The following is a 14,094-nucleotide window of genomic DNA, read 5'->3' as shown; positions in this document are numbered from 1 at the left end:
AATGAGGCACACAGAGTCTTTTACTCTTTTTATGGGTGTCATTTTTAAGACTCTCCATAGTGTCTTTTTATTGTTATCCTCTTTGACAAATTTTGGCACATACTGCCCATTGTTGCTGGGTTGCCCTTGGGTCTCTCCATTTAACTTTCTCTGGCCAACCTTGTGAGAACTACCATTCCCAAGCGGAAAAAGGATCTTTGGATCCCTTTTACGTTTTATTAGGTGAGACCACACCAGATGTGGAGTGCTGGGGAGATACTAAGCATCCCTTTTCCTTATTTTAAACGTTGTATGTTACAAGGACAAACTTACCTTACAAACCTACCTTTAATGGCTGGTGGCAGTGAACTTTTTTATTAATTTGGTGCACCTTAACCATGGGCTGTTTCCACAGCCCCGGTAGGGGCACCCATGGGTGCACATTTTATCAAAATGGACTCTGTCTTTTTCTTTCGCCATTTCATTGTTCCTTGTCCTTTCTTGTTCCTTCCCCTGACCTCAAATCCTTTCTGTGAACTTTATCTTCTGCGCGAATCCTATCGATTTCCCCGTCAAGGCTCCAGAGTGTCTGTCAAGGCAGGATGCGTGGGAGGAGTCCAGAACTCTGCAGCCCTTTGTCTTCCAGCCTGACTGCGAGAATCCAGTTCAAACTGGGAGGCTGGCTGTCATGAAAGGACTGTCAATCCCCCAAGTTTGAATGTTGCATGGCTGTTTTATTGACTGGGTTCCTGCATAAAAGTCTGATCCTGGAAGAAGAAGAGGTAGTCGACAATTGGAACTGAAACCAAAGAGGGTGATAAAGAAAAGGTGGCTAAGATGATTTCCAGCGACCGTAGAGTCTGCTGTGTAACCAGGTACTGCTGTTACCCTTCCTTCCAATCGACCTGGGGACTCCAAAAATGACGACTCCGACCCAGCGATATTCCGTCGTCTTCCTGGCTCCTGAAAGGGTGCCAAAACCACAGAGTCCCGCATTCAGCTGCAAGGAAACTCTTGCCTGGAGCCTTTTTCTGTGATCCCTGCTGCAAAAGTCCTTCCGGTCTTCCGTCTTATTGACAAAGGAATCCATTGACCAGGTTTTTGGCTGCCGATACGGAAGTCTTCCTGCTGTAACTCTTCTTCTGTGCTGATGTAATGTGTTGGCTGGGGTATTTTACCTACCTTTAGCCTTTGTGATTTCTGTTTAGCTTTGGGGTTTTTTCTGTGATTGGGAGGTGTGAGAAACCAGAGGGTAACTCACACGCTAGTCCTCAGGGATCGAACTCTCTCTCTCAGGTGGCCAGGGCACGGCCATTGCCTTTGGATCCAGACCCTGTGGGTGAACCAGTGCAGGAGGTTTACCTGGTTGAGGGGTCTTCGGGGAGTGAGGTTGTGTTAGCTGATGTTGAGACGCGGTATTCCACCCTTTTTTGTTCATCTGCCGCATCCTATATTTTAGGATTTTCCGAAGTCCCAACCCCACCCCCCATTTTTACACAAACACTGGGCCGAGGAAGAGGGTCCGTAAATAATACAAACATTAATAAGGCAGACTCCTATTCCTATCTAGTTGTGCTCTTTTGGAGCAACTGTCTATGCTCTGCACATTTACAACAGCTGCAAAAACGGCTATGTTCTGGGAATGGGGAGTCTTTTGAGATTCTTTTACAAGTATGGCAGCCTCCGTTTAGACAAATGCACTCAGGTGATGGAAGCAAAGGTTCTTTCATCTGTTTTGTATTGTAGTGAAATCTGGGGCAGCTCATTGTGTATTGCCCTGGATCGCATCTTGCACATTTATATGAGGAAGCTAATTGGCGTGGACCCAAGCACCCCTGGCTTGGCTCTTGCCGTTGAAGTTGGTATTTTAAACATTGGTGTGCGTGCAGAATTTGGTTTCCTTGATTACTTGAATAAAATAAACTTAGGCATGTCTAAAAATCCTAATATTAGCAATGTACCGTGTGAATTGCAGCTATGGTGAATCATTGGTATAACAAGTGTCGGGTACTATGTAAAAAGCGGGACATCGATTTTAAACAATTATACCAGGGTTGGGTGTCCTTGTATCATTTGAAAATAAAGCAAGGAACCTTGAATTTAATCTTACAACAAATAGTATGCTAAACCTTAGCTCATTGAGATATTAGGCAATGGCAAGGTCTTCTCACCAGGATTTCGGCATGCTGAGCAATATTCAGTCTCCCATTCATAGACGTATCTTTGCAATGATAAGATTAAACGTTTTACCACTCAGGGGCCGTATGTTGTGGCAGTTTAGATCCAAGCTCTATACCTGTGGCAGTGGTGCAATTGAAGAGTTACAGCACTTCTTGCTGATCTGTTCAAAATTAGTGGATCTAAGATGCCAATGGCTTAAAAGACATTTTGTTGGTAATAATGTTTGAACTGTTTTGGAGGCAATTAATTTTCGTTCTGTCTTGCGTCGACACATGTTTTGTCAATGATTTATGTGAGTACATTCTCGCCACTTTTAAGTGTCTAGAAAGAGCATTTTAATTATATCCTTACATTGTAGATGGTCATAAATGTGCAAAATTTTATATTTGTAGAATCTATGTTTTTAATCTGGTTTTAACTTTGTAACTTGTATAAATTGTATTTCTTTCCGTAAATGGAGAAAGCCGAAATAAAGTATTCTTCTTCAGAGTAACTAGACTAACTCTTTCACATCGTACTGGACATGTCCCGTTAATCGAGTCAGGCAAAGTCAGGCACTTTAGCCTAAGTGCATACACTTGATACCAATTAGCTCTCCCCACACAAATAAAAGGCAACACCTAACACTTTGGGCAAGGCGGAACACAAGAACGAACAGAACTTCCGGGACAAAGGCACACCTACTGGAGGAGAGCAACCAACCAAGGGACTAGAGTAGTGGGCCAAAAACCCCAAGGCTTCCCTATTGGAGGTCATTACCTCCAACAGGCCGCGAAAGACGTGTGGAGAAGGCCAGATTCCACAACTGAACATTGCATTGTGTTTCAAGGATGCCAGAGATACTACCGGGTGAAAGGCACAGTTGGGGAGGCGAGGTCAAGCCTGTGGTACTAACCTTGACTCAAAAAATCAGAAAGCGCCAAACAAGAAAGAAGCGCGCACACAGCCGGTGAGTTGGCAAGCGACCTGAGAGACTAGTGTGTGTTAAAGAACCCAAGCAATTTAAGGCCAATCACAAATTGCAATTTTCTATTGAAAATCCTGGATAATCGTGCCACAGTACAGTTGCAAGGTTTTGTTGATGCTAATAGCATCTTACATAAACAAACAACAATCAGGGATCAGGCCTGCGCATAGTACCGAGGCAGCACTTATCGACTTACAGAGCCACATGCTATGCATGATGGGCAAGCGTAAATAGGGTATGCTGGTCTTACTCAATATATCCACAGCCTTCGATCTGCTTGATCATGAACAGCACCTGTGGTCCTTGGAACATGTTAGTACTTGCACAACAGGGTCAATCATTTTTAACCAATCGAAGATCCAAAATTCATTGGGGCGATGCCTTTTGACCTTTGGCACCTATCAAATGTGGTGTGCCACAGGGGGCCAGTCTATCCCCTGTGATATTTAACTTATAACTCACACCACTGTAAGGAAGGTATGGTATCAAAGACAGACAGACACAAGTGATCACAGTTCAAGGGTGTTTATTGAACTTCATCAGCGGTGTGAAAAATGCCTATCTAAACCTACATCTAAGATGGGAGCAAGCTACAACCATCAAATAATAATAATAATACAGTCCTAGTGGAGACTGGTCTAATAAAAAGGGCCGATACTAAAAAGAAAACTGTTGCCAATCATTACTTAAGATTTACTCTTCACCATGGATCACCCTTAGCCGGGCTCTGATCCTTCTTTCAGTGTTAGCCTCCCTCAGTCGGATTCAGACCAACTTCAATTTGTAGGCATCCCTCAGTTGGGTTCACATTTGCCACAACAATCTTCTCAGGTACGTTACTGTTCACCTAGGATCCCCCACTTCTGGGCTCAGACCCCCTTTCTACAATTAATCTCCCTCAGACGGGCTCAGACCAATTCCAGTTTACAGACAATCTAAGACTTTCAAATGTGCACAGGCTTCAACGTAACCCGCTGCAGGACAACTTCGATTTCACAGTTCAATCATTCTTCCCCGCTCAGGGGTTAGTGGGCACCAAACACAGACCTTCGAGTGAGCACCCACGTGTCGCTGGACCACTCTGCATCTGGTACCTATTTCGGTTTTACAAAATTCAATTGTATTTAAGTTCTCTTTCTTCACACAAGGTTGTCGCTCGCAACCTTTAGCATAACAAAGTCCGGTCTGCTGTTTCTCCAAATCAACAGCTGTGCTTAACTCGTTGGCGTTGCTTTGCTGTCAGAATCAAGGACAGTACCAAGGTGGCAATCGCTTCTCCCCGCCTTGGCTATCAATGCGGAAGGGTCCCGTGTGGGGAAGCGTGATGGAAGTCAGGTGTATGTAGTTATCAGTAATTGCCTCCTTGAGGGCACCAGTTTTATTTACGAATTACGCTGATGACACACAGCTGGTACTGGAACTGAGTGGCAAGTATGAGGAGGATGCTACAATTTCCGGACTGTTTACGACATCGAGGAGTCCTGGATGATCACAAATTGGATGTGCCTAAATTGCAGTAAAACTGAAATACTTATATTTGGCCCTTGGCAGGCTTGTGCTAAACTCAGCCAGGAATATAAAAATTGCCATATCAAAACACGTGCCATGGTGGTCCAGGACAAGGTAAAAACTCTATGCATTTCACTGGAGGGGTCCTTAAGTACAGAATCCCATGTGAATAAAATAAACAAGAGCTGCCAATACCACTTCCGACTGCTCAGCCACATCAGACCATTCATAAACTAAATGAACTGTGCAACTATTGCTAGAGCAACTATCTTCTCAAGGCTGGACTATTGCAACACCCTATTGATTGGGGTTAAAAATTATTTCCTGGCAAGATGCCAAACAATACAGAACCGTGCAGTAAGAATCATCAAGAAGAAATCAAGGGGCGAACACATTTCATCCAACAGAAGAAATTCAAATGTATGACTATTATCCACAACTGCCTTCATGGGTCTGTTCCCTCATTCTTGAAAGATCGTATCTCCCAGTACGTACCAGGTAGCTCTCTGCACTCGGAAACCCTGGGTCAGATCAATAGCACAAGTTTCAGACGCTCAAATGGGTTGGGTAGATATTTCCCTGTTAAGGCTGCCAAAGCATGGAACGACCTACCAGTAGCTATCAGACTAGAAGGTAACAGCGCCTTCCGTAAGGTTCTGAAGACCACCATCTTTAAATAACCCAGTGGTTTGAGCAGGAATTCTACTCTCGGTGTTCACTTTTGTCCTGCTGTCTAAATGTTGCACCCTGAAACCTTTGGACTTTGGCGCATTACAAATAAACAAATAAATAAATTAAGTGGATGAAGTAGCAACATCATATCACAAGTGAAGGCTGCATGCATGTGGATGAAACACAAAGAAAGGCAAACCAGTGAACAGACTTTAAAGTGAAATACTTCTGCAAGATAAGCAATACAAAGTAACAGTGGTCCGGTGAAAGAAAGTACCCCATTCGCAAGTCTCAGTGAAAGGTGCATTTTTTGAAGGTAAAGGGTGAAAAAAACAGCAAGAGTTAAAGTAAATAGTGTACGTTGAATCAAAGTGGTCCTGCAGTGGTCTATAAAGAGAGCCACGCACATTCGAAAGATTTCGACATCCGAAAGTGGTCTAAGCCCGATTGAGGGAGACACAATAAATATTAAGCTTGGGGAAGGGAGCCCCCTTGCAACTTTGTGTGAACTGTATCGTGAGAGGTCTGAGCCCGGCAGAGATGAACTTTTGTGAACGTTTTGGTTGAAACATTATTTTGAAATCCAGAGAAAGAACTTTAAACGTAGAAAGTCAGGCGAGCCTCGATCCACGGTTGTGAACAGTGTTGCAAGATGAGCCAGAGTGTGTCATCCTGCCTACAAGGATCAGCTTACCTTGTGAGGCCTAACATGGGGAGGAGATCTGGTACAGCCACATTATCATTTGAACACTGACTTCTGCATCCCTTTACTCCTTTTTACACTTTTTGTACAAGAGATAGTGTAACGCTTACCTCTGGTGCCCTGCAGGAGCGCCTGGTGCGGACTGTTCTGGAGTGTGCCCCTTCAGGATGGATGCCGCTGTGTGTGATCCAGTCCACTCCCTTCCCACTGTCAAATGAATGGCTATGGCCCAGTGCCCTGTGAGTTGGGAGTGACCTGGTATGTTTTCCTGGACCCACTAGTAGTTCTTTATGGATCAGTCTGGCTGAGAACCTATGGGCAAACAATGACAGGTTCAATGTGTGTCCTTATGCTCTCCCCCCACTCCCTTCTGAATCCCAATGTTGGCTGACTAACTCTAGAGCCCTGGCTCACCGTTAACATGAAGCTGTGCTCATAAATCACCAGGTATGCAGTCAATCCAGTTACTTCACTGGAAAAGGTGGCCCAGGCCTTCTGTGGCGCATATGATGCTCTGGCAAGTAATGTTCATTGGTGGGTATGTCCTTTCTGTGCAGCGGTAAGTATTCTACTTTTCTCTGTATTGCTTGCAGCGTGGTATGCGCGTGGGTTGCAGTCTCCTGTTGCTGCTGTATTGTCCTTTGCAGCGCGGAGCGCAAGTTTCTGCTAACGTCTTGGTTTTTATGCTAATTGTCTTACTTGTCTTCCCTTGCAGGTGCGGAACGTAATTCGCTGTGTCCGCTGCGGGCTGCTGCAGGGCAGAATGTAATTCGCTGTGTCCGCTGAGGGCCGAGATGCAAACAGCCTCCAGAGCACTGTCCGAGTGATGAGGGATGGCGGATGTGCAGGGTAAGCAGTTTTATGAGTGTTCGGGTAAACATACGTTTTGCTGTGGAGCTGGCTTACTGTGCGTCTTCTTCTTTGTAGAGATGGAGAGCAGCTGTGATAGAAACGTTCTGTTTCAGCAGTCCATTGGTGAGTATGTGTCCAGGAAGTAGAGTAGCTGCAGAGCTCTATGGAAGCAGGTAAGTCAATCACAGAAGTCCTCGGAACACACACGTGTGCTGGGAAAGTGCAGGAGCGGTAAGCATTACACTGCTTACTAGATGAGCAGGAGGAATGCTAAGCACAGGGTGTGGCCCGAGGCGTGGTTTTATAGTCTCAGGCTGCACCCTGCAACACTAGACCACGATGGAGATCAGTAATACAAGCCATCCGGAGGCCATCTTTGATTCCACCACCTGTCCTAACCTGGCGGCCATGTTGGTGGGGGCTACCAATGGTTCCCAATGGGTACTTGCGCCAACTGGCAACCCTGAGAGTCCAGGCTTTACCTACAGTGTCCTGCCTGTTCCCAAGGGTATATGTGGGTGTGCCCTGCCTGCCGGATGGGTTCATGACAGCACTCCCCTCCAAAGCCACCCAAGGAAAGCCATACCTGGCCCTGGTCGGCTTGGGTAATTACGTTGGTAGCGAGCTAGTAAGCGAGATGCATGGATGTTAGCTCCTGGCTCCCAAGATCTATCAAGTACACCATACCCCTTCTAGTTGACCAGATAATGGAGTTTTCTCCTAATTACCTTGGAACCCAAGATATCCCGGGCCTTGTACTCCTCTTCCCCTCCCTGTACTGTCACTAGGGGAGGCCTAGTTCCGGAGACCCGAGCGCCAGGTTGCACAGGTTTTACTAACGAAACATGGAAAACAGGATGTATTCGAAGAGAAGCAGGCAACTCTAACTTAAGGGCAACTGGAATGATGATGGAAGTGATTGGGTAAGGACCAATATATTTTGGGTGGAACCTTTTCGGCCCTTTCAGTTGGACATGCTTCGTGGCTAACCATACCTTATCCTCTACCTGGTAGGTGGGTGCTTCGGTTCTTTTCTTGTCTGCAAAGAGTTTATGTGTTGTCTTTGCGTCCTGAAATGTCTTGGTAGCCTTTTTCAGGTCTAATTGATGCTGGCGTGTAAAGAAGTGACAGCAGGCATTTCTAACGGTGCAGGTGGATCTAAGGCAGTGGTACACGGATCCCTCCCGTGTAGAAAGAAGGGTGAGCAACCAGTAGAACTATGGATGGTGTTGTTGTATGCATATTCCACTGCCCAACGAATATTGAGCCAACTCCCGTCTGTCTGTACAAACATACAGCGCAAATATTGTTCGAGGGTTTGATTAGTTCTTTTGGTCTGGCCATCGGTTTGTGGATGATGACTGGTAGAGAGCCGAATTTCAATTTGGGCTTTGGCACAACAACTCCTTCAAAATCTGGAAATAAATTGTCTTCCTCTATCGGATACCACCGCTGACGGAGAACCATGTAATCAGACTATGTTCGCTAAAACACTTGTGCCAGAGATCCTGCATTCCATAGCCCCTTTAGGGCAATAAAATGCGCCATCTGTGATCGTGTGGCAGGGAGCTGGTGGTATGGGCAACGAGTGCAGTAAACCTTGTGGCTTTGTTTTGGGTATCTTGTTCCTTGCGCAAACATCACATGTTTTCACATATTGTATAACATCCTTTCACCAGGTAGGCCACCAGAAATATTGCCAAATCTTAGCCATAGTTTTTGTGATCCCAGAATGACCTGCAGTGAGCGTGTCATGGTAGGTATGAAGGACCTTCTGTTGTGCAGTGCAACTTGGTAGATACAGGCGTTTCTGAAAGTAAGGAAGTCTGTTGTTTTCAGTTTGTAAGGGATTCTGGGAAACCCATTCTTGCAACTGCTCTGACCCCATAGACTTCTTGACCTTGTCCCAAAGTTCGTCCAAAGGAGACGAGACTGAACTTGTGATCACCAACCATTTGTCTGCGGGTATTATTGCCACAGGTGCGGGTTGCAGTGTACACATCCTCCTCCTCCATGTCCCAGCCAACACGGGATAGGGAATCAGCTTTCCCGTTTTTCACACCGGGGCAATAGGTAGTTGTAAAGTCATACTCAGTGAAAAACGGAGCCCACCTCAGTTGGCGAGGGGACTGTGCTGTAGCAGTTCGTAGATATTGTATGTTACGGTTATCGGTGAATAACCTGACGGTGTGTCGTGCTACCAGCAGATAATGTCGCCATTCTTTAAAGGCTGCTTTGATGGCGAATAGCTCCCTATCTGTTAGTGCATAGTTCAGTTCAAGCAGGGAAAATGTCTTGTACCAGAATGCCACTGTATGCAACTGGTTAGTCTTTGGGTATCATTGTGACAATACAGCACCCATCGCCACACTGGACGCATCAGCCTCCTCCGGATTTGGAAGTTCTGGATCCGGGTGTTTCAGTACAGGTGCAGTAGTAAAATGTTTTTTGAGCTGCATGTAAGCTTGTTCAGCCTCGACGGTCCACGCAAAGGGCTTGTTTTTCCGAAGTAGTGACGTAAACGCATGTGCTATGTTTGAAAAATCTGATATAAACCGCCTGTAAAAGTTGGCAAACCCCAGGAAGCTCTAGACAGCTTTCACTAAAGTAGGGGATGGCCACTGCAGGATTGCTTCTACTTTTCGACTGTCCATGTGGACTCCCTGTGGTGTTATGATGAAGCAGAGGAACTCTACTTCGGTTACATGGAAGGAACACTTCTCCAATTTAGCATGCAACTGATGTTGTTGTAACCTTTCCAGGACATCCTTTTCATGTTGTACGTTTTCTTCCAGTGATGTTGAGTAGAACAAAATGTTGTCTATATAGACCATACACAGACATCTAGGAGTTCCCTCAGTACATCATTCATAAGTTACTGAAAGGCGGCTGGCGCTTTACATAGACGAAAGGGCATAACGGTGTAGTCGAACAGCCGAAACTTGGTATGGAAGGCCGCCTTCCATTCGTCGCTCGCTTTAATGCGCACCAGGTGGTATGCCCCTCTTAGGTCTAATTTAGTGTAGATTTTAGCACTTTTCACTTGGTGCAAGAGTACCGGAATAAGTGGTAGAGGATACCAGTTTTTGATCATAATTTTGTTAAGCCCTCTGTAGTCTATACAAGTCCTCAGGTTTCCCTCCTTCTTAGGTATGAAGAAAAGAGCAGATGAAGTGACTTTGAGGGTCGAATAAACCCATGTTTGCGATCCTGGGATTAAGTCTATTTGGCAGTCATAAGGCCAGTGCAGAGGTAAAGTGTTGGCATGCTCTTTTTGAAATACATCTTGGTTTGTTTCGTACTCCGATGGTAACTGTCCAGTGATGCCAAGGAGGACCTTTTGGTCTTGACCTGGAGGTATTGAGTGCGCTGGTTGCACAGCCTTGGGCATGGATGAATAACAAGATCGTAAACAATCAGGGTAGAAGACCATTGCATGCGTTCGCCAGTTCATGACTAGATTATGGCACCCTAACTAGGGCATGCCTAAAATGAGCTGGAACTGGGGTACATTAATCAGATCAAACACTATACATTCCCGGTGGCCATCCTGACACAGCAAGACCTCTCCCGTGCATTGGGTTACTGGACCAGATGACAGTTGTGTTCGATCAATGGAGACTATGTTGTCAATTTCCTCTCTCTGTTGTATTGGTACACCGATCCGCTGTACCACTGTAAGGTCCATGTAGTTTTCTACCGCTCCACAGTCCACATACTCCTCAAGAGCATGCATCCGCTGTGGTTGGTTTGGACAGACAAGGATTTATTTTATTTATTTATTTACATTTATATAGCGCGCAAGCAGCCCAGGGGCATTGAGGTGCTGTTACTTGCAATAACTTAGTTACATGGTACAGGCATGATAGCGATTGTTGCCACTTTGTGAATGTTACAGGAAAACATACTGTTATTACAGATATTGCTTTTGGTCATATAATACAGTATACATGAAAAGTATTCGTGCTGGTGTGTCTGGCCTTATGTGAAGAGGGTAGTCTTCAGCGTTTTGCGGAAGGTGGTGAGGGAGGCCTCACCACGGATAGTGGGTGGTAGGGCATTCCAGTGAGAGGGCGCGAGATAAGGGAAGCTGGATCCGTCCGCTTTTACTCTTTTTACTAGTGGCACCGAGAGCATGTTGGTGTACGGTGATCTGGTTGGCCTGGTAGTGGAGACGGGGTGTATCCTTTGAGAGAGGTATGCAGGAGCAGTGAGGTGAATGCACTTGTGGGTCAGTGTCAGGGCTTTGAATAAGATCCTTTCTTTTATTGGGAGCCAGTGGGCTAGTTTTCTGGCCTCAGAGACGTGTTCTCTTTTAGCAATGCCTTGAGCTGCCCGGAGCGCATTGTTCTGTATTACTTGTAATCTCTCTAAGTTTTTATTGGAGGTTCCTAGAAAGAGTATGTTACAGTAGTCTAGCCTAGAGCCGGTGATGGCTCTGGCTATGTTGGTGCAGTTCTCTTTGGAGAGAAAGGGTCTGACTGCATTGATAAGTTTGGCATGATATGCAGCTGCAGAGGCTATTGCATTGATTTGTCTGTCCATGGATAGGCTGGAATCCAGATAAACTCCCAGAGTTTTGACAGAGTCGGAAACTGGAATTTTAATGGAATCAATGGTGAAGTGGCTGAATTGGGCATCTAGATTTTTTAGGGTGTCGGGAGAACCTACCAGGAGGAGTTCCGTCTTGTCAGAGTTGAGGCATAGGGCCTCATTACACGGTAGGCGGTAAGGGTTTACCGGTACCAGTATTTTACTGGTACCGGTAAATCCTTACCGCCTTACTACGAGGTCCCTTTGCGGGTTGGGGAATTTAACGCCTGCTTTTTGCAGGCGTTAAAAACCAACCCGCAAAGGGACCCAGGGAGCTAATTACGGTACCGCAATTTGTGGTGCCGTAATTAGCGCCTTCCCCATTATGCCCTATGGGGCAAAAATGGGAATGGGGAAGGGCAATGGTGGAAGGGGGAATTACCGTCCCGCCAACCTTGGAATGGGGCGGTAATTCCCCTTTCCACCAAGGCGGTGCCGGTATTTTACCGGCATGAACCATGGCACTTATAGCGCCATGGTTCTCCGCCTACCGTGTAATGAGGCCCATAGTCCGTTGTCTGCCATCCAGGCTTGGATGGTGTTGTAGAGGTTGTTGAGGGTCATGGAGTCAGTGTTGTAGTTACCTGTGAGAGTGAGGAGGATCTGTGTGTCGTCGGCGTAATTGGTGTATGAGATGCCCATGGCGTCGAGGATGAGGAAGAGGGGGCGTGTAAAGATGTTGTATAGTGTGCAGGAGCCTTGGGGCCCCCCACAGAGTATAATAGTTGGTGATGCGGCGGCTAGGTCAGAGAATACTTGCATGGTTCTGTCTTGTAAGAAGGAGGTGATCCACGCTGTGGCTTTCTGGGGAAAATTTGGCAGTGGAGGAGAGGTGGTGGCATAGGACGCCATGATCCACGAGGTCAAAGGCCGCTGAAAGGTCGAGGAGTAGGAGAAGTGCTGGTTTACCCAAGTTTCTCGCATCGTCCATCTGGTTTTTCAGGTCAAGAAGGGCTGTTTCGGTCCCGTGTCTGGGGCGGAAGCCAGATTGGCGGAGTCCAAGGAGTTTGTTCTCTTCAATGAAGTGTTGAACCTGCAGATAGGCTGCTTTGTCCAGTATTTTGATGGGTCTGTAGTTGTTGGGGGAGGTGGGATCGAGCGTTGGCTTTTTTAGAAGAGGGCGGACCCAAGCTTCCTTGAGGGAGGCAGGGACTTTCCCTGTGGTAAAGGAGGCATTTACAAAGGCTGTTTGGAAGGGAGCTAGCGGTTCCGTGCAGTCTTTGATAATGGAGGCTGGGCAGGCATCACCTTTGCAGTTAGAGGGTTTGATGTTCCTCATTATGTTGATGATGTCTTTTTCCTGAATGGGTTTGAAGGAGAAGGGTAGGGGGGGATCAGGGGCAGGCGGTGGGACCGGGATGTGCTTGTTCGGTAGTGGCTAGTATTTTGTTTTTGAGGAGGCTTAGTTTGGTTTGCATGTCCTTTTCTATTTCGTCACACCAGTCTTTGTCTTTTGTGAAATTCTGGGGGGCGGGGGTGGGTGTCTCGAGCTCTCTGAAAATGGCGAATATTTCTTTAGTGCTAGATTGGGCTTCCGAGATTCTGAATTCAAAGGATTTGGCCTTAGCTTGGGTGATTGCCTTTTTGTATTTGGTGGAAAGGGCTTTAAAGATCATCTTATCTTTTTCGGAGTGGGACGTTTGCCACTGTGTGAGTGCAGCTTTTTTCTTGTTGCGGAGTGAGAGGAGGTCAGGTGTGAACCAAGAGTTGGAATGGGTACTGAGTTTGGATTTGCAAGGTTTGAGCGGGGCAATGGCATTGATAGCTGCTTTGAGGGCAGTATCATAGGTTGATGCGAGTATTTCAGGGTCTGAGGAGAAAGGTGGTCTGAAGGCTATACCTTGGAGGAAGGGCAGAAGTCTCTCCTTAGTGAGTTGGCAAGAGCTTCTAGCGAGGTGGAGGGAGTGGTTGAGGTGAAGGGCTAGCTGGGGAGCTAGTGGTGAGGATGCTAAAGGTGATGATGTGGTGGTCAGACCATGGGATGGGGGTGTTTCCTATGATGATGAGTGGGCAGTTGTGCTGTGCTATCCAGTCAAGCGTTCTGCCCTGGGTGTGAGTTGGGCTAAGTATGGTGGTCTTGTAACCTAGAGCCTTGAGGGCAGAGTCAAGGGACTCACTGGTGTTGTCAGATGTGAAACCGTTGAAGTCCTCTCCTTCCTCGACAAGCCGGTCTCTAATCTTGTCGAGTGGCAGAGTTTTCCGAAGGCCTTGTAGGTTCGACTGGACCGACGTCCACTGCCCCCAATGGTTTTTGTGGCAATTTACTGGGGCAGTCCCTCAGGAAGTGTCCTGACTTGTTGCAATAAAGGCAAAGTTGTTGCCGTCGGCATCTCTCCTTTTCTTCCTTCGTTAGAGGTCCTCTAACCCTACCCAATTGCATGGGTTCTGGTGGGTTTTCTGTATATCGTGGTGGGTTTTCCCGTGGGCATACTGTTAGGGACAATTCTCATAAAATGGATAATTTTCCTTACCTATAGAGTCCCCCAGCAGCTTTGCTGGATTTGAAGGGTTTGTTTCTTTTTACCTGCTAAGAGTGAGGCTCTTTTTTTCCCACTCTTAGGCATTTTTGCTATGTGTGTTCTAGGCTATTTTGTGTGTTTAATGCCTATGGGATTTTCTCTCCCCCATAGGAACCATC

The sequence above is a fragment of the Ambystoma mexicanum genome, chromosome 10, assembly GCF_040938575.1.
Source record: "Ambystoma mexicanum isolate Mex_15411 chromosome 10, UKY_AmexF1_1, whole genome shotgun sequence".
In the NCBI taxonomy this organism is placed as follows: Eukaryota; Metazoa; Chordata; class Amphibia; order Caudata; family Ambystomatidae; genus Ambystoma; species Ambystoma mexicanum.
The sequence above is the reverse complement of the archived record's forward strand: the minus strand, read 5'-3'. Positions refer to the sequence as shown.